The sequence below is a fragment of the Canis lupus genome, chromosome X (assembly GCF_011100685.1).
Source record: "Canis lupus familiaris isolate Mischka breed German Shepherd chromosome X, alternate assembly UU_Cfam_GSD_1.0, whole genome shotgun sequence".
Classification (NCBI taxonomy): Eukaryota; Metazoa; Chordata; class Mammalia; order Carnivora; family Canidae; genus Canis; species Canis lupus.
In genome coordinates, this window is record NC_049260.1 from 2539091 (window position 1) to 2566879 (window position 27789).

Here is a 27789-nt window from a genome sequence, read left to right on the forward strand (position 1 = left end):
AAAAAAACAATACAGCAAGATCAACAAAACCATAAGCTGGTTCTTTGGGGTGAAAAAATCAATTAAATGCATTAAAGCTCTAGCAAATTTATCAAGAAAAGAGGACTCAAATAAAATCACAAATGAGAGGAGAGATGACAACCAATACCACAAATATAAACAATTATAAGAAAATTTTATAAAAAATAACATGCCAACAAATTGGGAGAACCTGGGAGAAATGAGTAAATTCCTAGAAACATAATAAGTACCAAAACTGAAACAGAAGAAATAGAAAACTTGACTGATTGGCAGCACAGAAAACATCCAAACTGATTCTATGTGGCTAATATCACCCTGATACCAAACCAGATAAAGACCCCAGTAGAAGTGAATTACAGACCATTATCCCTGCTGAACATGGATACAAAATTCTCAGTGAAATGCTAGCAAAATTCTCAGTGAAATGCTAGCAAATTGAATCCAACAATTCATTTAAGAAAAACATTGAATAAAAAAAAATTTTCTGGGATCCCTGGGTGGCACAGCGGTTTAGTGCCGGCCTTTGGCCCGGGCCGTGATCCTGGGGACCCGGAATCGAATCCCACGTCGGGCTCCTGGTGCATGGAGCCTGCTTCTCCCTCTGCCTGTGTCTCTGCCTCTCTCTCTCCCTCTCTCTCTCTCTCTGTGGCTATCATAAATAAATAAAAATTTAAAAAAAATTTTCTTAAATGCTGTATGTTGGCAAATTAAACTCCAATAAAAAAAATAAAAATAAAATAAAATAAATATTGACCATGATCAAGTAGGATTTATTCCTGGGCTGCAGTGGTGGTTCAATATTCACTAATCAATCAACGCAATACACCACATTAATAAAAGATAAGAAAAGTACCATATGATCCTTTCAATAGAGGCAGAAAAAGAATTTGACAAAGTACAACATGCATACATGGTAAAAACCCTCAATAGGGACCATATGTCCATATAATAAAGGCCATCTTTAAAAAACCCACAGCCAGCATCATCCTTAATGCAGAACACCTCAGAAATCTTTTTCTATGGTCAGGACTCTGACAGGGATGTCCATTTTTCACAACTGTTGTTCAAAATAGTCCTAGAAGTCATAGCAGCAGCAACTGGACAATAAAAAGAAATAAAAGGCATGCAAATCAGCAAGGAAGAAGTCAAACTATCACTATTTGCAGATGACATGATCTTCAGTGTGGAAAACCTGAAACTCCATCCAAAAAAAATCACTAGAACTGGTACAGCAATTCAGGAAAGTCTCTGGGTATAAAATCAACATACAGAAATCTGTAACATTTCTACACACCAATAATGAAGCAGCAGAAAGAAACCCCAAAATAAATACTTTGGCATCCTCCTAACAAAAACTTCTACTGAAAGATCTATATGAGGAACACTGTGAAAGCTCAGATTAAAAAAAAATAGGAGAACATAATATGTCGCAGAGAGAGATTCCATGTTCATGGATAGGAAGACTCAAGAATTGTCAAGATGGCCATTCTTCCCAACTCAATCTGTTGAGATTCAACACATTCCTAATCAAAATCCCATAAGTTCTTTTATGCACATTATAAACTGACTCTAAAGTTTATCTGAGGAGGATCCCTGGGTGGCTCAGTGGTTGAGCTCCTGCCTTTGGCCCAGGGCGTGATCCTGGAGACCGGGGATCGAGTCCCACATCAGGCTTCCTGCATGGAGCCTGCTTCTCCCTCTGCCTGGGTCTCTGTCTCTCTCTCTGTGTGTCTCTCATGAATAAGTGAATAAATAAAATCTTTCTTAAAAATTTAAAAAAATAAAGTTTATCTAAGAAATAAAATTTATACAACCTGCCCAGACACGTTATGTTTTCAAATGTTTCCTTCCTTGTTTCTTTTCTTTTTGTTCCATAAACTAACCACATATTGGGGTGTTTTTCAACAGGAAAACATTTTCCCCCAAACATATCCATGGATTTCTCTCATACTTAATTGTAGACTCTGCTGCTGAACGTTCATGTCCTCATAACGACCCCCTGTTGATCTGACAATGAAATTTAAGCAACCATAAATGTCTACAGCAGTGACTGGCAAAACTATTTCTTTCTTTTTTTTTTTTTTTAAGATTTTATTTATTTATTTATGCATGAAAGAGAGAGAGACAGACAGACAGACATAGGCAGAGGGAGAAGCAGGCTCCATGCAGGGAGCCGGACGTGGGACTCAATCCCGGGTCTCCAGGATCACACCTTGGGCCAAAGGCAGGTGCTAAACCACTGAGCCACCCAGGGATCCCAACTATTTCTATAAAAGGTCAGATGGTAGATATTTTAGGCATGGTGGGTCAGATGGTCTCTGCCACCAACTTTTTAAAAATCATACGTAGCACTTTACAGTTGTTTAATTAATGTAGCACATTGTTCACCTGTTGTGAGGTACAGTTCAATGATTGTTGGTAAATCTACACAGCTGTGCAATCTTCACCACAAACCCATTTTAAAACACATCATTTCGGGATCCCTGGGTGGCGCAGCGGTTTGGCGCCTGCCTTTGGCCCAGGGCGCGATCCTGGACACCCGGGATCGAGTCCCACATCGGGCTCTCAGTGCATGGAGCCTGCTTCTCCCTCTGCCTGTGTCTCTGCCTCTCTCTCTCTGTGTGACTATCATAAATTAAAAAAAAAAAAAAAAAACACATCATTTCAACAGTTACCTTGTGGCAATGTGTAATCAAGACCACATCCAGCCCACATAGGTAGTCACCTACTTAGTTCAGAAAACTAGGACTTTTTTTTTTTTTTTTTTTTTACAAATTTCAGATAAAGGAATCATACAACTTGGAGCCTTTTGGGGCACCTCAGTGGGGCAGTTGGTTGAGCATCCGACTCTTGATTTTGGCTCATATCATGTTCTCAGGGTTGTGAGAACCAGCCCTGCATCAGGCTCTGTGTTCAGCAGGGAGTCTGCTGGAGGTCCTCTTTGTTTCCCTCTGCTCCTCCCCCCCAGTCTCTCCCTCTCTAAATCCTTTTTTTTTTTTTTTTTTTTAATCAATATGTAGCCTTTTGTGTCTGGCTTCTTTCATTTAGCATCTTGTTTTGCAAGGTCATCCAGTTGTAACATTGTATCAGTTTTTTTTTTTAAAGATTTATTTATTTATTTATTTATTCAGAGAGAGCGAAAGAGAGGCAGAGACACAGGCAGAGAGAGAAGCAGGCTGTACGCAGGGAGCCTGACTTGGGACTCGATCCCGGGTCTCCAGGATCACACCCCGGGCTGCAGGCGGCGCTAAGCCGCTGCCCCACCGGGGCTGCCCTGTATCAGATTTTAATTGCAGAATACAATTCCATTATATGGACGGGCCACATTGTCTTTTTTTTTTTTTTTTTTTAATGATTCCAAATTTTATTGAACCACGTTGTCTTTATTCACCCAGGGATGGGCATGCAGATTGCTGCCAGCTTCTAGCTATTATGTCTAATCCTTCTACGAACATTGGTCAAAGTGTACAAATATTACAAGATAAAGTTCCGGGGATCTAGAGCTACATGGTGATCTCTGTTAACAATACTATATTAAATATTTTACCATTGCAAAGACAGTAGATATTAAATGTTCTCACCACACACACACACACACACACACACACACATACACGCACAAATGGTAATTACGTGGTGTATCGACAGGTCAGCTAACCCTACCCTGGTCATTATATTGCAACATATGAATGTATCCAGTCAACACACTGGACCCCTTGAACTTACAAAATGTGACATGCGAACTACAACACAAACGATAACTCCACTGAGTTAGTGCAAAACCAACCATGGATAATATATAAATGAATGAGCATGAATGTGCTCCAGTAAAGCTTCATTGACAAAAATGAGTGGTGGGGCCCTAATTTCCTGGTCCTTTGTTTTACTAGAATGTCCAGAACTGGGAAAACTTACCATAACACCACATGCCTATTGGTATATTGCCTATTTGAATATATGAAATCAAAAAGCAGTGGGTAGCCAGGAATCAGGTCCACGCTATTAGATCATCCAACCAGTACCCTGAAGATTCGGCATCCACAACAACAAAATAGGATTCTTATTTTCAAGCTATAATTTCCCAAGGATTTAGAATCATTCCGTAAAATCCAACTTGCTCATTATGTTTCCTTCTCTGATGTAAAGACCACAACTGTTGATTTTCCAAAATTACTCTAGGGCATTCTTTGTTTAAAGATTGATTGATTGATTGATTGATTGATTGATTGATTGATTGATTTTGAGAGACAGAAAGAGCACAGAGGGAGGGCCAGAGGAAGAGAATTTTAAGCAGGCTGGCTCTGAGCTTCTGGGCTCAATGATCGCACAATCCTGAAATCATGACCTGAGCCAAAATCAAGAGTCAGATGATGCTCAACCAAAGGCATCATCCAAATGACCCCTAGGGCACATTTATAAATTGTTCATAAAAAATAAAAATATAGGGCAACCCCGGGTGGCTCAGCGGTTTAGCGCCGCCTTCAGCCTGGGGCCTGATCCTGGAGACCCTGGATCGAGTCCACGTCGGGGTCCCTGCATGGAGCCTGCTTCGCCCTCTGCCTGTGCCTCTGCCCCTCTCTCTCTCTGTGTCTCTCATGAATAAATAAATCTTTAAAAAAATAAAATAAAAATAAAAAATAAAAATATAAAAATAAAATAAAATAAACCATTCATATTTTCAGGATATCTGCAGAAAAAAATAATAAGGAAGACGTTGAATTTTGCTAGGAATAGGAAAGTTAGTGCCCGTGGTTTATGTGACATTTTCTAGGAAGTTAGAGGAGATGCTTGAAGGCAATGAATTTGCGAATGAACTACAATTTTCACCATTCCTCTACTCTCTAATGCAGTTAATACAGGCGCATTAAACTCCTACGGACTCCCAAGACAAAATTAGTTTTCAAGAATATATTCCAACCACCAGATGTAGAAATTCTCTTTCAGGAACACACTCGTGACAAAGCAGCAACATTCTTGCCATTCCAAGTAGTTTTTGAAAACTCAGCTCAGACCTTAAAATGACTGACTCATGGCTAAAATAAATGCAATAAAACTGAATTGAATTAATCTCAAAATTACACCCTGAAGGGAAAATAAGGCTACATTGGAATAAGTGTATGTTGCAAAGTAGATAACTCCTAGTAAAGAGGTGTAATTTATAATCTGTATCAAATTGTTTCTATGGCATTTTTAAAGTTCAAGGTTACAAGTGAGAGTCTACGTAAGCAGTCCTGACGCTCCAATGCTTTGTAATCTCTGCCAATGTACTGATAATTCACAGCAATATTCAGAATAAAGGTCTTCCTTTTGAAGTATAAATAGGTTGGCCCTATAATTACCATTCATACTGGGACATATTTGTGGGTGGAAGGGAATAGTTTTAATTATATGGGGACAGGCACCATATTCCAAAGATTTCCTAAAGAAAAGTAAATTGTAGTCAATTTAGTAAACTCTGAATATAAAAATAACCTTGCACTTACATTACATAAAATAATGCCACCAGCTTAATGGTGAGAAATCTAAAAAACAAAACAAAACAAAACAAAAAAACCTCTTGAAGGGTTGAGTACCTACTGATCAGAGAGGCAGGGAAATAATTTGTTCATAACAATAAGTAAAAAGAAACAAAGGTCATTCATCATCATCATCTATGTGCCAGGAGTGCGGAAAGATTTTACTTATTTATTCATGAGAGACACAGAGAGAGGCAGAGACACAGGTAGAAGGAGAAGCAGGCTCCCTGCAGGGAGCTCGATGCGGGACTCGATCCCAGGACCCCAAGATCACGACCTGAGCCAAAGGCAGACACTTAACCACTGAGCCACCCACGTGCCCAAGACCTGGCCTTTCTTTCAACAAATCTTTATAAGGTGTCATTCAGGAGACTTGAGGCTCTTTGTTGGGCAAAGGTCAAGCACAGCCACATTTAGGGAGAAAGTAATGAATCGGAAGTGTTGCCTAGTTCCTTGTCTGGGAATGCTGGTGCCTGCTGGAAGACATCACACCTTGAAAACTATAGATGGAAGGGTGTTACAGAATTTGAGTAATTCACACCATCCTTCCTCCTCTAAGAGTAGATTCCTTCTGGACAAAATGAATTCAAGGTACTTATGTGATATCCAATTTATGTGTCCCGGGTACTCGTAAACAAGGGTCCAGATCCCACTATGGAATTGCAGGCTGGAAATACACATTTGGAATGACTGGGGTGGAGGGGCTCCACAATGTGTGTATGTGCACCCACATATACGTGAACGCTGCACACAACTGTACACGTATTTAAATGATGTCATTATGCATCTATAATTACAAAATGTAATCAATGCATTTGGACTTCTGCACAAATTATCTATGCACACACACATATTATTGTCATATATCCATATATGTCAATTCCATCTTTTATATATACATATTTTTTTTAATTTTTTTTTTTTTATGATAGGCACACAGTGAGAGAGAGAGAGGCAGAGACACAGGCAGAGGGAGAAGCAGGCTCCATGCACCGGGAGCCCAATGTGGGATTCGATCCCAGGGTCTCCAGGATCGCGCCCTGGGCCAAAGGCAGGCGCCAAACCGCTGCGCCACCCAGGGATCCCTATATATACATATCTTAAGAATGATTATAAAATCTATATCATATATCTGTATCACCTATCACGTATCTATCCTGTTGATCTACGTCTACCGTCTATTTGTCCTCTATCATCCATCTATTATACCTATGTATCATATGGATCATGCACTATCTGTCATATCTATCATATCTATCATGTCATATCAATCATAGGTAAGATTTACGCATCTATCTACCACCATCTTCTATCTATGTATCTGTAATTATCTATCTATAATCTATCGTATCCAGCATCTATCTTACCTATCCATCTATCAACCATCTATCATATCTTCTATCTATATACCTATCATCTGTCATATCTATCTATGATCTACCATATCCATATCTAACCTATCCATCTATCCATCTGTCATATCTATCTACATCTATCATGTCATATGTATCCTATCTACCATCCATCTTTTTTTTTAATTTTTTAAATTTTTTTAATTTATTTATTTATGATAGTCACATACAGAGAGAGAGAGAGAGGCAGAGACACAGGCAGAGGGAGAAGCAGGCTCCATGCACCAGGAGCCCGATGTGGGACTCGATCCCGGGTCTCCAGGATCGCACCCTGGGCCAAAGGCAGGCGCTAAACCACTGCACCACCCAGGGATCCCTACCATCCATCTTCTATCTCTATATCTACCATCTGTCATATCTAATCTATCATCTATCTGTCATCATATCCATCCCTCTGATATCAGTCATATCTACCTATACCTATCATGTCATAGTTATCCTTCTATCTACCATCTATCATATCTTCTATCTCTATCATTTGTCATATCAATCTACAATCTATCATATCTTTTTTTTTAATTTTTTTTTAATTTTTATTCATTTATGATAGTCACACAGAGAGAGAGAGAGAGAGGCAGAGACACAGGCAGAGGGAGAAGCAGGCTCCATGCACCGGGAGCCCGATGTGGGATTCGATCCCAGGTCTCCAGGATCGCGCCCTGGGCCAAAGGCAGGCGCTAAACCGCTGCGCCACCCAGGGATCCCTACAATCTATCATATCTATCCATCTATGTGCCATATCTATATCGATCATGTTATATCTATTCTTCTATCATATTTTCTATCTCTATCACCTGTCATATTGATCTACAATCTTTTATATCTATCTATCCATCTATTATGTGTCATATCTATATCGATCATGTCCTATCTATTCTTCTATCTACTATCATATCTTCTATCTCTGTAGCTATCATATCATATAATAATCTATCTATAATCTATCACTATTTATCCATCTATCATCTCCATAGCTATTTATCATGTCTATACTGACACTTATCTATAATTATGTAATTTTGAGTAGCAACATAAAGACCAACTGCAGAAGGACAGATGTCCAGTTACGAGTCCTTGAATTATTTACATCATGAGAGATACCTCTAATGGGAGCACAAAACATATTATCTAAGTAAGAGAGATGCCACAAGTACTATAGTCAGAGATTCCAAGGATACTGTCTGTTACAATAACAAGCAGAGAATATACTCTCCACAAACATTTGTTTCCTTGGAGGGAGCGAGTGTTGAAGAGCACTCCCGTTGGAAAAATAATTGTGACAATCTTTATCTGAACAATAACTGTTGCTCTCTCAGACTGAGATAATCTGCCCCCTGCCATCTGCTCCTCTCAAACAGGGGGATTCATTGGTTCCTGAAAAGCCAAGGATAGACGATTTAAAAATAAATAAATAAACAAGTCTTCAGTTCGAAAAATATAAAAATTACAAATAGCACTGTTGATAAATTATAACCTGACGGGGCTTCCTTGGGCCACGCTGAATTTCCTTCCATTCAGTGTCAAGTCATTTTCTTGATAGGGTAACATTAGTCACTCTCTGGAAGTAACGATAATTTTGCACATCTTTCTCAGCGAGGACGTCCGCTGTCAGAATGCGGGTGGTGTCCAAACCCACAGGGTTTTTAGATCACTGGGCTACTGAGAGTTTGGAAGGTGTGCGTGCTTAGTGACCACAATTTGTTACTTGTTAATAGATCACCTTGATGTGATAAGAGCCATCAGCCAAGGGAGGCTGATCAAGCAGAAGAAAGCCTTGCTGTGCAATGCTCGAGGCCCTCTATGGGGAAGGGCTAAGAAACGTCTAAGAAAATATCACCAGATTCCTGAGCGAGGTCTGGACACGTTCCTAACGTGGACATGGCATTTCTACGTAAACAGAGGAGAAAATATCTCCATTTCCTCATTGTTTCACACTTTCACACATGATGTAACAATACACTTCAGCTTTGGCTAATCTTTTTTTTTAAGATTTTATTTATTCATTCATGAGAGACACACACAGAGAGAGAGAGAGAGAGAGGCAGAGACACAGGCAGAGGGAGAAGCAGGCTCCCTACGGGGACCTCAATGTGGGACTCGATCCCAGGACCTCGGGATCATGCCCTGAGCCGAAGGTAGGTGCTAAACTGCTGAGCCCCCCAGGCGTCCCCCGCTTTTGCTAATCTATTTTTTTTTTGCCTAATCTATTTTTAACATACACAAGACAACAGATTGATATACACAATAAGCATACACAAGTCTGTATTGTATTCTACAGCAAACACAGGTGGCTCCATAGAAAATTAGGCAAAATATATGAATACACTGAGTTTTTTTTTTTTTTTTACCCCCATGGAGAAGAATTATGAATAAGTAAATGACAAGATCCTCAAAGTCATTGTTAAATTAGAAAATTGCAAATTAAAATAAAAGTGAATTTGCGTGTCAGTTTGTAGAGAGCTAACATGTCACAACACTTGATAATGGCAAGCCCTGTGGGGAGGTGACAATCCTCACTCACTTCTGATGGGAGTGTGCATTTGCACAAACAAAAGAGAAGTTGTCTTCATCCATAAGGTTGAAAATGAGCGCAACCCCTTAATTCTGTGTGGCTGTTTTCCATATATTCCTTGAGACTATCTACTGTACGCACTCAAGGAGAATTGAGACAGGATATGTGCTATAGCATGGCATGAAATGCATGAAAAAAGTACCCACAAACACTTGCAGAAAACCCTGAAAAGGACCAAAATGCCCATCAATAGAAGAAGGTTATGTTGTATGATCTATTCCTATAATATGGCACTGAATGCATCTTTAAAAAATATAGATTAGGGACGCCTGGGTGGCTCAGTGGTTGAGCGGCTGCCTTTGGCTCAGGCCTTGACCCTGGGGTCCTGGGATCGGGTCCTACATCGGGCTTCCTGCGGAGATCCTGCTTCTCCCTCTGCCTGTGTCTCCATCTTTCTGGGTCTCTCTCATGAATATATAAATAAATAAAATCTTAGATCTTATTTATATAAAATCTTATTTATCTTATATATATTATATATTATATCTTAATATAATAAATATATATCTTATAAGATTTTATATATATAGAGAGAGAGAGAAAGAGAGAGAGAGACTATATCTACATGAAGTCACATGAATATTTCTCAAAAACAAATAAGTATCTTGGAGAATGGCATACATAATAAGATATATTATTTAGTGTATTTATTGATTTTATTTTTAGTTTTTTCTCAAGATTCTATTTTCAAATAATCCCTACATCCATGGTGGGGCCCGAACTCACAACCGAGATCAAGAGTTGCATGCTCCACCAACTGAGCCAGTCAGATGCCCCTTTTAGATGTTAAAATCAAAGATTTTACTGGCATTTATTATGGATATATTGACACTTAGGAGATTTATAAAAAATGCCGGGTTTGGGCACCTGGCTGGTGACTCTTGATCTCAGGGTCGTGAGTTCAATCCCCACGTCGGGTCCATAGAGATTACTTAAAAATTACACGACAAGACAAAACCCAAAAACAATAATAGTATTTTTTTTAAGAATGCTGAGTGGTTCCAACTTAATCTGTGAGGCAAGAGTAAGACACAGTTTTTGGAAAGATTCAAATAGTTTTTAAAAATCTACCAAACTAAAGAAGCAAGACACAGCAAAGAGATCACTTGCATCTGTGAATCCCATACTTTTCCTCTGACACTGTTTGGGGTTAGAGATAGGCCTATGTATCTGGGTATCAGAAGATCCTTCAAACCATCAATCATCAAGCATGTAAATTGAATGACCATAAAGGGCACCCCGGGTGGCTCAGCGGTTTAGTGCCACCTTCGGCCCAGGGTGTGGTCCTGGAGACCCGGGATCAAATCCCGCGTTGGGCTCCCTGCATGGAGCCTGCTTCTCCCTCTGCCTGTGTGTCTGCCTCTCTCTCTCTCTCTCTGTGTCTCTCATGAATAAATAAATAAATCTTTAAAAAAATGAATGCACCATAAAATATAAACATTTGCTGGATGTACAATCTTTTTAAATGTCCCAGAAAGCTGGCAATAGATGTGGTGGGAAGGAAACATTGTATGTGAGGTTTCACCTCCAATGGAGTCCAGGGTCTTGAGGGCATGCATGTGTATGTATTTCATTTTATCACGACCACTGAATGCATTTGGCCTTTGCTCATCTCTTCCCTGCCTCCCGCTAAGGACGGGCTGCCGATGGAAGAGAGGGGTAAGCAGCAGATGCTGGCTGAGACCCTTTCATTGTAGGTGAATCTTTGGGCAAATAAAGCCAGGGTGCCATGTTTTACCTTCTTCCTGCTGCCCATCCGTCCTTTCGACCAGGCGTGCCAGCACCAACTCACCTCCGGATCTTCATTCAACGTAGAATAAAAATCCCCGTTCGACCTCAAATCTAAGCCCGCTCGCTTCAAGTGAGCTTTGCACATTGCACCAGAGTTGGGCATTGCACAAATACACCGCACAACTGTCAGGTTTGGTTTCCCCACCGTCCTGATCCTGTATGTGCACAGCTGTGTCCTGGGTGAGGAGCGAATGGCAGGATTTCCACACCACTTGGTGGTGGGGTCTCGCTCCAATAAAGCTCCACAGTGCTGCAATTATATCTGTACGCCTAACAACTGGAAGGTAGTAGAAACTCGATAAATATTTGATGATACTGCAAATGGAAGCCAAATTTAGATGAAAGCCCACGTAGGGATAATGCCTTGTGTCCTCATGGGACGCCTTTCTATCCAGCTGCTCGGAATGGCTTGAGGTACAGACGCTGCAGGTAGAAACTTTTATAACTTGGCAGAAAGAACAAACAGCTACCGAGACCACTGACTACGTGAATTATTTCTAAAATATTCCGGACCCCTACATATGTGTCTAGCCCACAGGAAAGCGATCATAAAATGATCACTTTCTGGATCTGCAGCTGGGGAAGGGAAGGCTGGTTGTCTCAAGTGTGGTTTAGGAGATAAATATAGCAGGAAACCTAGAATTTCCTTTCTTCTTTCTTTTTGCGCGACGCAAGTTTCAAACATACGGATACACGACATGCATCAAGGAAAAACGCGACACATGGTTGCAAGAACAGAAATGAATGGAGGAAGAGCTCAATGAGGAATACAGGCAGACATGGATTGGTATTTCCTCCATCGACAGAGCATCTCTAAACAAGGGCATAATCAACCTACAGTAGCCACAGCAGCAACGGGGCATGTGCATGGGTGTGCGGCCAAAGAGGCAGATCGCAAAGCACAGGGCATTTTTAGGAGTCAGAGACAGTCCCGGACGGACAAAGGAGTACCCAGTTCATCGTCAGGGAAATTAAGATGAAGAATATAAAGTAGCACCCGAGGTGCACATGTAGGCAAGGATGTGGACGGGGGAGCATGTAGGAGCTCGTCGATGCCTTATCGCTGCTCAGTTCACTGCCATCTTCGTGCAGATTTGAACTGAGGACCGCGTTTCTGCACCTGCTGTGTACAGACACCCAACCCGGAGGACGCCAAGGGATCCACATCACCATGACTCTACGGTGAAGAGTGGGACTCTCAGCAGACTGTGGAAATGGGGAGACTTTCAGGTTCTGGGAAAGCAAGGCTCTGTGGCCTTGGGCAGGGTACAGGCATTTGTGGCCACATCATGAGGCTACCCCGTGAAACTCCTATGGCTGTTGCCTGTTGACGTACACTCTGCGAAGCCCAGGCTGTATGGAGGAAGGATGGTCCCTGCTTCTGACAAGGAGAGTGACAAGCCAGGGAGAAAAAGACCGTCGAAGAGTCTCATGGCACCAGAGCAGAGCCGTCTCCCCCCTTACGTACACACATCTTGTGCTGTTACCTGTGCAAACACCTGCATTCTCCCCCTTGCACTGGACAGTGGGACAATTCGAGTGTAAATAGGAATAAAGAAACACTACAGACATCGCCACTTCACTACCAAGCAGCATCATAACCGTGCGGACAACCATCAGTGAGAATGGCCCTTGAGAATTTTTTGATCCCACAAAACACACAGAGCGTTGATACGTAAATTCCATAACGACTCTGTATCCATTCTCTATCCCCCAACATTGTATCCCTGCTCAAAGGTCAAAAAAATCCCATCCACATGTTGCCATTCCTCCCACCCATATGTCAGATTTCTACTATAAAGCTGTAGAACCACCCAGGACCTATACTTTGTATACTCCCAGGACAATTCAATCATACACTGCGGAACCACTTTGGCAACTTTTTACTCGATACATTTTACATCTACCGAGGTTCCTATAACAGACAGTAGCTCAGTGTCTCGATTGCTAATTATATTCTCCAAGACACTCTACTCGCCTGGAGCATCCTCATTCCTTTCGCCCTTTGTTAGATCGACGCACGCGTCACGAAGGAAATGCCGTTTTACTTTTCTCTGCATTGGGTGCCCATGAGTGAGTCTCTGTATGTGCGGAACTGGAATTGCAGCGTATAAGCGATCCAGTTTTGACGGGAGAATACGTATGTGTTAGGGGAGAAGTTACACACACACAGCGGGTTAAAAATATTCCAACGGATGCTAAGAATTTTGGGGGACATTGATGTAGGGCTGATGCACTGCTGCTCTTGTCCGTACCCCCGACTATTTGATAAATTATGGTCCGCGGGGCTTCGCCTCTGAAGTTATTATTTACCTCTTTGCAATTACCATGTATCTGCGGGAGATACTTTGAGACCATGAGCATATTGCCTTTCTCCTCAACTCTGTGCCCAATAATTTCACCATCTACTGGGGGACATTGGCTACAATAATTATTTCTGTGGTATTTTGGCTAAAGCTGACTTTATATTGGCCTCATCCCTTCAAGAGGAATTGATTGAAATTCTTCTCTACGGTAGAGCTGTCCTGTTACCCATTTACTCATTAAATCATAGCCTATGGCTGCACAAAATCCGTTGATTTTCATGTTAACGCCAATGGGTTATCCTTCAGCCTTCTTGTTGCCCATTTCCCCAGCTTTTGATACTGAAAACTCCTTCAGTTTGGCGACTGTGTCCTTCCAACCACACGTCAGACAGATGCACATGGAGAGATATTCCACAAAACAACTTACCATTATTCTTCACAAGGATTCAGGTCACAGAAGATCACGGAAGATATAGGAGTTTCGCCACACAGGAGGAGAGTAAGTGGCCGTGACAAGTATGCCACGTGGGAGCCCAGATGAGATCCTGGAACAGGAAAAAAAAAAACATATTAAAAAATGCCATTTGGGGCACGTGGGTGGCTCAGGCCATTGAGTATCGGATTCTTGGTCTCAGCTCAGGTCTTGATCTCTGGGTCATGAGCGCAAGCCCTGCACGGAGTTCCATACCGGGCGTGGAACCTGCTTAAAAATATATAGCATTTGAATTACGTGTGTAGCTTGACTAACAGCATTGTCCCAAAGGGAATTTGTGAGTTCTGCTCAATGTACCATGGTTACACAGGCAGTGTTGGATGAAGCAGAGGACGGGCAAGACGCCACGACCCCATTGCCCCGTCCAAGTCTCATGGCCAGTCTCCGTTTTTCCTAATCCACTACGCAGTTCCCGAGATTTGCTTATCTTTTGTGATGATGTATGTTTCCTATGTTTGCACCGACACTGCAATGATATTTTAAATTAAATCATATGGATGCTACTAAGGAGTATTAGGAATAAAAATCTCCTTAAATGTCGTCTCTTCCCCACACATGAATCCTGTGACATTATCTGAAGTAGTCTCCTTGCAGCTTAAATAAAGAGCCGACACTTTTACTAACAAAGTGGCCTCAATAAACAAACAAAAACTTGCACATATTTTTATGTTAAGGGGGTGAAAACAAATCAAGAAACTTTGGATTCTCAATGCACCCAAACACAACTAATTCAAATACACTCTGCAAAGGGTGTTTCATCAGGCAATGCGGATGCTTGGTGATCACTAAGTATTATGAAGCTCATTGAATTCAGATTGAAGGTATTGTGTGACAACCGTTATCTCTGCCTTTGTTTTATTTTATTTTATTTTATTTTTTTTTTTTAATTTTTATTTATGATAGTCACAGAGAGAGAGAGAGAGGCAGAGACACAGGCAGAGGGAGAAGCAGGCTCCATGTACCGGGAGCCCGACGTGGGATTCGATCCCGGATCTCCAGGATCGCGCCCTGGGCCAAAGGCAGGCGCCAAACCGCTGCGCCACCCAGGGATCCCTTTGCCTTTGTTTTAGAGCAGCCGTCATTTTTTTTCATGATGAGAACTGTTGGGATTTGTCTCAATCTGTGCAGAGGTGACAGGAATGCCTTCAGTGTCTGGATACTTCAAAGACAGAAATGCCCAGTGCTTGCTTCTTATGTTTTCAGAATTCAGTAGAGCAGCCACCAGGTAAAAAAGGAAAACAAAAATTGACGAAATTGCACTGAACACCCTGCTTGGGAAACGTGGGGCCCTGTTCATTTCCTGCTTTCACCTACTATTCCAAACACCTGTATTTGTCATGTCTCCTTCCCAACACAGCTGTTCAAACAGTGAAGAAAATTCAGGCCTCCCCCCTTCGTTTTGACTCTATTTCCTGTGTTCTTGGTTTCTTGCCGTACCTTTTGGTTGTATGACCCCTTTGCATTATTATAATTTTTGTTGCATGGGAGGTAATCAAATAGTTGGTTACACATGCAGCTTTGTTTCTGCCCATGAGACTTGGCTAAAGATCAAGCATCTATTTATCTGATAATATGCTCAACGTCAGGGCAGCCCCCGTGGCTCAGCGGTTTAGCGCCACCTTCGGCCTGGGGTGTGATCCTGGAGACCCGGGATGGAGTCCCACGTCATGTTACCTGCATGGATCCTGCTTCTCCCTCTGCCTCTGTCTCTCTGCCATGAATAAATAAATAAAATCTTTAAAAATATATATATGCTCAATGTCAGAAATGCTTTAAGACCCATCTACCACAAGGTCTGCGCTTGAGGAGCACTGAGGATGTAACCGTCCAGCGTTGAGGACCTTCTGCAGGATGCAGATGACATTTATAGGGTCGACACAGGTGACCGTTGAAGAGGTGATCAAAACAGCCCTCATAAAATGGAGGAGCATCATCAGTACAAGTTATTCAGTCTCAAAAGTTGTACAGGTACGATGCAAAGGGATGCGTTCCTCATCATGTGGGTGATGTGGTGCGACTTAGTGAATCGACTCAGAAATTGAGATAATGCAGCAACAGGTCAGCCATCGGGTCAAACATCACAGAAAGGAATAGAAACAGTGTGCGGTGGACACAGGTGGGGTAGAACCTGAAGACAGGTTTGAATTCGCTTTTCCTCGTCGTGCCCCGACCCTGGGCTCCTGGCCGGGCACACCTTGAAAAGCTTATGTATTTACATTCAGAGTTTCCTGTTCTCTCTTCCTATTTATCAGAGGAGGCTGGAGGGCTTCTAAAGGGCCTTTGGTCACCAGGGAGCTAGCTCAGATGTCTGGAATTTTGAACCCAAATAACATGAAACCAGCGGCATCAACTGTCGGATGTGTGACCAGGAAACTCCTGGAGGTGGGAGGTAAAAATTGGGAGACAAAGATGAACATGCCAGCGAGGATGCACCTGACATTCAGAGTATTCCATGCATCAAACCCGGTTTTTTCTCTGTGTGTGTGATGTCTCTAAAACCACTTATCTGCCTTGAAAATCCAAAACCAATTGGAAACGATGTTTCCTAAGTTTTGTTCTCTCTCCCCAACCACAACCCCCCATACAAGGAGACTTAAGTCCTGCATTTCCTGGCTATTGGAGGATTTGTGCAGGAGTCAGGACCTCTTAGTTCCCCCCTCCCCCAGCTGTGAACACAGCAGTGGACAGACAATCTGGACATCAGGGATGGTGGTTTATGACCGACGGTTCTGATTTCAGGACGACTCAAGGAATCTCCTCAGGAGAAGGAGTTCCATAAATGCTCAGATTAGCGTTCTTAGCATGGATTTTCACCCAACACATCCTCTTTGGGATGCTCCTTAATTGTGAGGAGAATCTGGTGAGTCATTAATCAATGACAGAGGGATGCGTGTCCGATGCGGCCTGCCTCCTGAATGTGTCCAACTCATCTCTTCTTTATCTTCCTGTCCTTGTAGATAAGGGTTGGCCAACGGCAATATTACCTGGGTATTTCTAGGCTACTTAAATTTACCCTGGAATAGAAGGGAACACTATCTCCATGTAGGACAATATTGTTTATGTGCAATTTGGGTGCCGAAGCTTTCCTGCTAATGCTGGGCATATTTTCAGCAAAAGCCTTTTTTATTCTTTAAACAAATATTTGCTTCACCTCTTAAGCAAAGGTTCACACAACATGGCCCTACGCTTTATGGAAATATTCACCCTCATCTGTGAAAAGTCTGAACCTAAATAAAGCTAAATTTATTTTAACAGGTACGTCTGAGATGTTTTATCTTGGGACACATGATGAAGACAGACCACGCTCACTTTTCCCATTTCTAAAAAGAAATGTGTACTTTGTTATAAATTTTGACACTTTTTCAAATTGACAGGTTGCCTCATTGCGAATAAAAACATTCTATGTTTCGATGGCCAGGAGGGATATATTGAAACTTAAAAGGACTGATGGGAAGCCCGAACCAGCTAATGAAAAAATACTTTGCAGATGGTTCAAAATCTTTGTATTCTTACAAATCGGTTGTGTGCAAACTAACTTTCATGTGCCTCGATCAATAAATGACAGGTTCTGGGTGTTCAGGGAGACAGTCGTGATGACAACCACGTCTCTCTTACTAGCCAGAGGCCTTGACAATTCATTTCTTCATTACTACCTTTCTCAGAAGCCAGATTGAGAAGAAACCTAATGTTCCCTGAATTCAAAATGAGACTCTAGAAGGCATCTCCCCAAAATAGGTTTCGGTAGATGGGGACACGGGTAGGTGGGGACATCCGTCTTCCAAATTGTCCGTCGTCACAGAAGAGGCCAGAGTATTACTAAGAGATTGGCTGCAGTAAACACTGTAGCACAAGAGCCAGATCAAAACACAATGTTCTCATCTCAAAGTGCATTTCTTATTTTTAAAATTTTTTTTTATTCATAAGAGACACACAGAGAGAGGCAGAGACACAGGCAGAAGGAGAAGCAGGCTCCGTCTGGGGAGCCTGATGTGGGACTCGATCCCAGGACCCTGGGATCATGACCTGAGCCAAAGGTAGATGCTCAACCACGGAGCCACCCAGGTGCCCCTCAAAATGGATTTTTTCCACAAAAGGGAGGAAGGCATTTATCCCCATCTTGCAAAGTTTGTTTCTACCATTTTGCGATCTTTAACATTAGAATTTCAGAAATTCCTCCAAGGACCCCTAGGATTTCTGTTCATATCCCTCCAAAATAATAAAACCACTTTGAAATGTTCTCTTTTAGAGATTTGCTCAAGTGCCTTATGTTGGTGTCTGATTTGGCTTCCCTACCACATTTCCCCCAAAAGTCTCCTTATTCACGGGCTTTCTTTTTCCCCCTGCAGTGAGAAGCAAGACATTAATGGAGGAAAAATGCAAAGCATGATAAAGAAGTTGCCATGGTTTCCCAGATCCCCACCAGCTACGGTATCTAAAATTATGAGAAGTCGGAGTGCCTGGATGGCTCAGCTGGTTGATCATGTCTTCAGCTCAGGTCATGATCTCAGGGTCCTGGGATTGAGTCCCACATCCGGCTCCCTGCTCAGTGCGGAGCCTGCTTCTTCCTCTTCCTCTACTGCTCCTCCTGCCTGTGCACTATTTCTCTCAAATTAATAAAAAATAATCCCAGAGGGAGCTCAAGATCCTGACCTGAGTCAAAGGCAGACGCTTAACCGACTGAACCACCCGGGTGCCCCTACTATTGTTTTTTGAAAAAGATTAATCATGCTTATTACATTTGGGGGATGATAAACAGTTCAAGAAGATTGTTGGATGGTGTTACATATTTTTAAGTAAGCCTACTTAAAAGAAAAATGAAGAGAGAGACAAATCCATACAGTATAGTGTTTGCACACAGCTCAGATATGAACCCACCCTTACCTGGTGCATTTGTTTTCCACAAAGGAATAATTACTAAATGAAAATTAATTCTTGGGCAGCCTGGGCAACTCTCAGCAGTTTAGCGCCGCCTTTAGCTCAGGGCATGACCCTGGAGACCGGGGATCGAGTCCCACATCGGGCTCTCTGCATGGGGCCTGCTTCTCCCTCTGCCTGTGTCTCTGCCTCTCTCTGTGTGTCTCTCATGAATAAATAAATAAAATCTTAAAAAAAAAGAGAGTATAAATAAATAAATAAATAAATAAATAAATAAATATTAATTCTCCATGAACCAAACCATGTTGATGGAGAAACAAAGTCTTTTAAACAAGTAGTAAAGGGGAAACTTGATATTCCTAGGAAGAAATGTCATGTAAAGCAATTGTCCTTATTACAAATCACTGGACATGCCATATATACCTACATATAGAGATGATAGATGATAGATAGATAGATAGATAGATAGATAGATAGATAGATAGATAGATAATAGATATAGATGAATGGAAAGGGGGATCCCTGGGTGGCGCAGAGGTTTGGCGCCTGCCTTTGGCCCAGGGCGCGATCCTGGAGACCTTGGGTCGAATCCCACGTCAGGCTCCCGGTGCATGGAGCCTGCTTCTCCCTCTGCCTATGTCTCTGCCTCTCTCTCTCTCTCTCTGTGACTATCATAAATAAATAAAAAAAAATTTTAAAAAAAGATAGATAGATAGACAGCAAATGATGATAGGTGATTGGGTGGATGGACGGATGGATGGATGGATGGATGGATGGATGGATGATGGATGGATGGATGGGCATGCAGCTGGGTGGATAGATAGATAGATGATAGAATCGATGGATAGATAGGTAGATGGATGGATGGATAGATAGATAGATAGATAGATAGATAGATAGATAGATATACAGGTAGATCTTTACCAAGAGGCACTCACCAACATGAATCAGTGAATTCAATTGTTACCACTCAATCGAATTACTTGTGTCCACTTTAAAGTTACACACTTTCCAAGTCGGTATATTTAAATAATGTCGAATATGGGCAGCCCCAGTGGCTCAGCGGTTTAGCGCCGCCTTCAGTCCAGGGCGTGATCCTGGAGACCCGGGATGGAGTCCCACGTCAGGCTCCCTGCATGGAGCCTGCTTCTCCCTCTGCCTGGGTCTCTGCCTCTGTGTGTGTGTGTGTGTCTCTCTCATGAATAAATAAATAAAATCTTAAAAAATAATAATAATAATGTTGAATATAATAGTCCTCTATCAGAAAGGGTAGAGAATTTCGTAGCCTGCACACAGTTTAGCTACACAATCTGCTAAACTGTAACTTTTGTTTGGGCAGGGAAACTTTTTTTCTTCCTTTGGAAAACTTCAGTTCTAATTGCTGTATTGGAGCGATTCTTCTTAAGTATACGATATGTAAGAGTTTCGGCTGCATGAACAAATACCTAAATGCTTCACCATACACTTTCCCTCATTTATTCCATATACAGAACCAAAGAAATTACAAAGGGCAAATCTATGTGTATCTATCTAGATATTGTATTTATATATGTGCATAAACAAGTGATAGGTCATGGGAGTGCATGCTGGACATTTCCTAAGAACTGATTTCATCCTATGACAGGAGCTGGTCCTCAATCATGAAGATTCAGGAACCCGAGTTTACAAATGCAAAGTAATGCAAAGTAGAGCCGTGGTTACAGAGGAAGAGAACTCAAAATGACCAATGATCATGAGTGACACATACACGACGTCAGGATGCCAACATATTAACTTGTAATGCATGCCTCTCACTGAAAGTGGAATATTAAAAGAAAATTCTCAAAAAAAAAAAAAAAGAAAATTCTCCATCAGTAGGCAGACTTCAATGGCTAGCAAAAGGATCACCTGAATTTTCTTCCCCCATAAACGTAGAGCTGGTTTAGTGATCGAAATTCTCTTAATAAGCCTGATTCCGATAATCCCGTGGAGTCTCCTGCAGAATAAAGGGTCTGGTAAACGGGCCTGTGATGTGTGACACGGTTATGCGGATGGGTTCTGTGTTCTTTCCCTATTCAGTCCAAGTTTTCCTTCTGAGGGGCACAGAATATCCCTAAGCAGGCTAATACGTTGCATCTACATTAAATACACTGAGTAGATTGAAATAGGATCATCCATTGCGTTTAGTGGGACTTCGTATCTTCATGTTCTCTCGAGATGCTCAGGTCTCATTTCTGGAGGATGACATGTTTCTCGCCAATCTGAGTTTTCTAATTACTTAGGGGGGAAAAAGAATCTCACTCCTCCATCCATGGAGCAGCTCCAGCTTGTAAAATGGCCTCATGCATATCCCTTCCATTTGTGCGTTTAAACCGTTTTTGTTCAGTTCCCCGCCTAAATTGTTGACTAATCTGGCTGTGCTCTGTTAAGCAGCTGACACATTTTAGTCGTATGTGAAACGACCCTCATATTCATTTGTAGTGGAGGAGTTGTTAGGCACTTTATGACCCTTCTGGATGTAAGATACAATAAAATTGGAGGTCATTATCATTACGAGGATCATCTTCCCTCTTTGGAATGGCTCCTGGCATTCCGAATTTCTAAGCAATCCCTGTAACCTTCTCTCCAACCACAAAGTCAACTGCCCATCCAAGGGCCCAAGTCAACACGCCATTAGGAGAGAAATTCCTCTGCTATTGAACTTGATCAACAGGATTAAAAAGCTTAAAGAGGCATCATTTCACCTACACTATCACACATATTTTAATCGGGTGCAAAGTTTAGAAGTGTCCGTGCTGGGGAAAGCTTACATTCTGCTCTCTGCTGGTGTTAGAGGGACAAAAGGCAGCAGGTGAGCCTTCTGGGATACAGCCAAGGTTGCTGTAACCTTGAGGTGATCACTGGGACCCAAGAAATAGCTTTGGAAGAAAGCCTACATCGTTCTGCAAGAACAAGAATGGAAAAACTTGGGGGATCCTGCCTTTGATCAAGGCCTGATGTTAGGGGAAGGGAAGAGGGCATCGCGGCAAACATAGTACACCTTGAGAGAAAGAAGAGTCTCTGCAGGTGACACAGGTGCAAGATGAGGACTTCAAGGCTGGGAAAGAGCTATTTTGAGGAGAATTTTTGGTAGACACAGAAGGATTTATATTCAGGTCTTTGTGTCTAGGCCTGCTGACCACGGGTCTGTGCCTCTTGGAATAATAATGACGCCACAACCTATTATTATCAGTCTAGGCAGAGTATATACTTCAAGTAGCACAGAGACAATTGCTTCAGTGCATGGATCAAAATCCTCTTTCTTTATCATTTGTCCTTTGCAAGACCTTCATGTTCCTTTTCTTTCTTTTTTAATAGACTTGATGTTTTTTAGAGCAGTCTGAGGTTCATGGCAAAATTGAGGGGAAGGTAGAGGGATTTCCCAAACACCCTCTGCCAGAACTTATGCACGGCTCCTCCCATTATCAACATTCCCACCAGATGGTGCATTGACTACAACCCATGAACCTGCATCAACACGTCATCATCACCCAGCATCTATCGTTTCCGTTAGGATTCACTCCTGGTGTTGTGCATTTTGTGAGTTTTGATGAATGCGTGATGGCATACATGCACCATCGGAGCACCACACACACCTTTTCTTTAAAAGCCATGAAGGAAAAAAAAATTAAAAATTAAAAAATTAAATAAATAAATAAATAAATAAATAAATAAATAAATAAATAAATATAAAAGCCATGAAGGGTCTCTCGGAGAATTTAAGAGAAAAATACAGAGTGTCGTGCTGATGGATATCAGGAAACTGAGCAATCGTTGGAAAAGAAGAGAAAGAAACATCTCTACGTGACTCCAAAAAATGGTGAAGCAAGTCATGCATATTAAACAGGCCATTACTAAACCCTCCATTCCATGGATAGTTGAGCTATCAATTTCAAAGAATTTAAAATTTGCCCACGTTAGTTACCGTCTTTAATTTCATTATTTCTGGGGGTGCCTGGGTGGCTCAGTGGTTGAGCATCTGCCTTTGGCTCAGGTCGTGATCCTGGGGTCCTGGGATTGAGTCCCACAACAAGGATCACCATGAGGACTTGTCTCTCCCTTTGCGTGAGTCTCTGCCTCTCTCTGTGTGTCTCATGAATAAATAAATAAAATATTTTTTAAAAATTCATTATTTCTGTTTATAGGGGCATGGCCACCATGTTGGTCAAATCTCTCAACAATGAAATGGTGTGTCTCTACTCCCACATTTTCCTAAGTGCTATATAGTGTTTCTATACCAATAGTCAATCCGCTACATAGTATTTCTTTTTTTTTTTTTACATAGTATTTCTTACGGAAAAAGTAATATATGCTTTCTAACATCTGTTATTTACATCCTGATGGTCTAGCTTTGTTTTTTTAGTTGTTACTTCATGTCTAGAATCCAGTTTTGTAGTCCCGGAGATTTAAATAAGGGGAGGATTAAAATTGCTACCGTGGGCATTTCCCCAAAATGCCAACAGAAGTTCATCAATTTAGGGATTTTTTGCACCCTGAGCTATAAAAGGTGAAAACCCAACCTGATCCTTGACCTAGGGATGGCTCAGCTCCAAAATGCTAATCCTAGCCAACTCCTCCTCTCAAGTGTTTTTAAGGAATTCAACCATGGGAAAAATTATTAAGTATGATGAAAATATCAGAGATTTGCCAGAAGGTGTGACTTTATCACCACAGCCGTCTGGCCTTATAAGCATCTAGATAGTGGAGTAGGTGTAAAAACAGAGCAGGGTAAATACCAAATAAGTCGCTAAGGAGGGTACAGAACACAGTTACCCATAATAAAAAATAAACCAAAGCAACATAAAGGTCAGTTCATGTGGTCTTAAAAGTGAGATTTTCATGAATTTCTGGTAAAAGGCCAAAATTGGGTTCTCTTTCATTTTTAATGTCTCTTTCCTAAGTAACTCCACGGAGAGAGAAACCATCACAAATCACAATCTAGCCATGTCTTCTGCTTGTTTTGAGACCTGTGCATCTCTGATCCTTTGAAAGGACTTTACAATTTACTTATTTATTTCAGTTTCTGTTGATTCCACAGCCGGTATGTCAAACAAGTGAGTTTGTTTTTTTATTTTTTTTTTTCTTCATTTTATGATAGTCACACAGAGAGAAAGAGAGGCAGAGACACAGGCAGAGGGAGAAGCAGGCTCCATGCACCAGGAGCCCGATGTGGGATTCGATCCCGGGTCTCCAGGATCGCGCCCTGGGCCAAAGGCAGGCGCCAAACCACTGCGCCACCTAGGGATCCCAACAAGTGAGTTTTTAACTTTTATGGGAGACAACTTCTGTCTTCAACATGTGGGATGATGAATATTTCCAAAGGACTACTGGTGCTGGGTCGCCTCTCACATCAAACGCTGGCTTTATCTACATGTTCATAGAATCTATCACCCCAACTCAATGCTTTTCATTAACGCTGGAGTCTTATCAATAGTAATTTATAATGTGGCCAAGCTCTGTTGAACTTGCTGCTGGATCTGTGAATAATCTAACTCTGCACAGATTATTACCCTTGATACATTTACTTATAATTTACTTGCAATCACTTCTACAATACCGAGAAAAAGGTCCTAAATTGTACGTCGACTCATGCATACCAACATATTAATCAGCATATCGACATGTGGATATACTAGCACGTTTATACGTATCATGTTATTCTATATATATCAACATTACATGGCAATATTGTAAATAGGTTATCATAAAACTATATATATTTATATATCATACAAAGCATATATATTTATATACTATATTTATTCTATGTATATCAATATAATATGGCAGTATTGTAAATAGGTTATCATGCAAACTATATATATTTATAGAGAGAGATATATAAATACAAAGCCAATCGCAGTTTCTGAGATTATGGAAGACTGAAACACAGGAATTTAACTTTTTTTTTTTTTTTATCCCACATCTTAGTGCGTTTGAACGTTTTCTTTTCCGTAACGAGTTACTGAATCTCAAGTAAATTGTTTAAGTGCTCCAAGATTGAATCTGGGCTCCAAGCTACTCCTAATGTATCACCATTTATTCATTTTCCATTTCAATCTGGGGGCACTTGTTTAGCTGTATTAACTTTGAAACCGTTGCACAGAATGAAATGTAATTTTGCTACCAGTCACGATTGAACAAACTGATACTTTCAACACCAAGAAAACTATCTGCCGATCCGCACAGTTTATTAATGGGATTCTGATGGCAGGCTTTTCATGATCATTAAGAACAAATTTTATTTTAAAATCCAATTCCCCACCACCATCTTTGGAATAAACTTTGAAGAAACCAACCAAGTTGTAAAACAAAACAAAAAAACAACAACAAAAAACAGCATCTGAACATGCAAGCTATAGGGGGAAAGGATACAAAAGGAGAGAAAGAAAGAGCAGGTAACCTCCTGAAGGAGGTGGTAAGAGATTCCGGTCACCAATCCCATTGTGAGGAGGGGGCTTTCCCCCCACACCATGGATTCCACTCAGTTCTTACACACCTACACAGAGACAGCAACTGGTCCCACAGATTGGGGCTCAGCCTTACCCCACTCAAACACCAGTCTCAAATCCGAGTTCTCACCTGTGCTTCTGGCCCACCAGCTACAGATGGGAGCATCCCACGACCCCCTCCTCCGGTTGAGTTAATCTCCTAGAACGGATCCCAGAGTTTAGGGAAACCTGTTACTTACCCCATGGCCGGTTGATTATAACAGGATGTAACTCAGGAGCAGCCAGATGAAGAGATGCATGAGGCCAGGTGTGGGGAAACGGTGCACAGCTCCCGTGGCCTCCCCGGGTGCACCTCGGGCCCCAAACCTGCTCAAGTCTGCTGATCCGGAAGCTCTCTGAACCCCTTCCTCCTGGGTTTCTAGGGAGGCTTCACAACAGAGGCAGGATTGATTCCTTGGCCATTGGCCACTGAGTCACCTTCCAGCCCCTCCCTCTCCACAGAGGTCAAGGGGTGCAGCAGAAAGTTGCAAACAAAAAAAAAAAAAAAAAAAAAAAAAAGGAAAAGAAAGTTGCAACCCTCCCAGCACCAGGCTGGTTCCCCTGGCAACCAGCCCCCATCCTAAAGTCACCTCGTTAACTTAACAAAAGACACCTTTCCTGCTCCCGCCACAGGAAATACCAAGGGTTTTAGGAGCAGGGTCCCAGAAACAGGGGTGGAGATCAAACTCAGATTCTTCTAAATCACAAGTATTTGCTTCCTTCCTCTTTCAAACCCCCTGAGGCCAAATTCAGGCAAATGCTTTTTGTTTCAAGGGAAAAAAAATATTGCAAAACATGCTTGTTTAAAATATTGAAGGTGCCTATAAAATAAATCCTCAGCCTTAGGTGAGGAGCACAACAATGTCCTGCTGATCAGGAAACTTTTCTCATTTTATTGGTAGTGATTGTTTCTAATCAATGCAGTTTTTTCTTAGCAAATATGGTTTGGGAGATACTTGTACTCAGGCGTCTGTTGAGATTTGCTTTGTGATCTAATTCATGGTCCCTTTTAAAAATTCTAGGGATCCCTGGGTGGCGCAGCGGTTTGGCGCCTGCCTTTGGCCCAGGGCGCGATCCTGGAGACCCGGGATGAATCCCATATCGGGCTCCCGGTGCATGGAGCCTGCTTCTCCCTCTGCCTGTGTCTCTGCCTCTCTCTCTCTCTCCTTCTGTGACTATCATAAATTAAAAAATAAATAAATAAAATAAATAAAAATTCTATCTTTCTGCTTCCAGCCAATTATATGTGTAGTTTTATACTTATCAGACAAAGTGTGTTAATCTAGCTGGGTTTGTTTTTTTCTATTTTTCCAATTGGCCTGGTAACAAAGGACAGTCTGACTATGTTGATTGCTTTGTCTATGTTTCCAGACAGATTTTTTTTTTGCCTTCATATTTTATAGCCTTATTATTTGTTGCATCCAAGTTTAGATTCCACATAAAACATGTTACTGTAATAGCTACCTCCTTATTTTGAAGTTATTTAGCTGATATTAATACAATTATACTAGTTTTGCTTTGGTTGGCCATTGCCTCTCTACTACTTTTATTTTATTTAAGATTTTATTTATTTATTCATGATAGACACAGAGAGAGAGAGAGAGGCAGAGACACAGGCAGAGGGAGAAGCAGGCTCCATGCAGGGAGCCCGACGTGGGACCTGATCCCGGGTCTCTTGGATCACACCCTGGGCTGAAGGCAGACGCGTTAATCAGCTGAGCCACCCAGGCTGCCCTACTACTTTTGTATAAATCTTTTGGGTCCTTATATTTTAGATGTGTTTTTGGGTTTTGTTTTGTTTTTTTGAATGTGTATATACTTGTTTATCTGGAAATGCTGCCCTTTTTCTCATGACTTCATCAAATAGGACTGAATATTTTTTTAAAGAACAATACATCTAAGAATTAAATTTGAACATCAGTTGGAGAATTGGTTAAGACAAGTGCTTCCTTAAAAATAAAAAAGTGCTTCTTTTTACATAGCATTTCTCTCCGTAAAATGCTCTTTCTTTTGTTACCTCAAGTTAGATTAATAAATTCCTTATTCCTTTGTGTGATACCCTAAAAATTACCACATAAATTTTGAAAACATATCAAGGACAAATTGTAGCCCCCACTTAACATGCTGATACCATACATTTATATCAATCAGGCTCATTGTTTTTTAACAAAGTAAGCAAAAATGCTAACACATACAAAATACATATAAAAACTGTAGGTTGGGGCAGAGGAATGAGGCTCCAGGAAGATTTGGGTCAGATGACAAGCCTGTTTTCCCTCTCATGATTATTAGTT

General features: G+C 41.4%; 1 long non-coding RNA gene across 1 annotated transcript in view; it reads right to left on the reverse strand.

Annotated features, from left to right (window-relative positions):
* Window positions 1-25915, reverse strand: part of LOC111094843 — a 155374-nt gene extending 129459 nt beyond the window's left edge. The window contains exons 1-2 of the long non-coding RNA XR_005386068.1: window positions 25696-25915; window positions 14046-14163 (exon numbers count right to left, since the gene is read on the reverse strand). This is a non-coding gene — a long non-coding RNA (uncharacterized LOC111094843). The remainder of the gene's footprint in view (window positions 1-14045; window positions 14164-25695) is intronic.
* Window positions 25916-27789: the final 1874 nt, after the last annotated feature.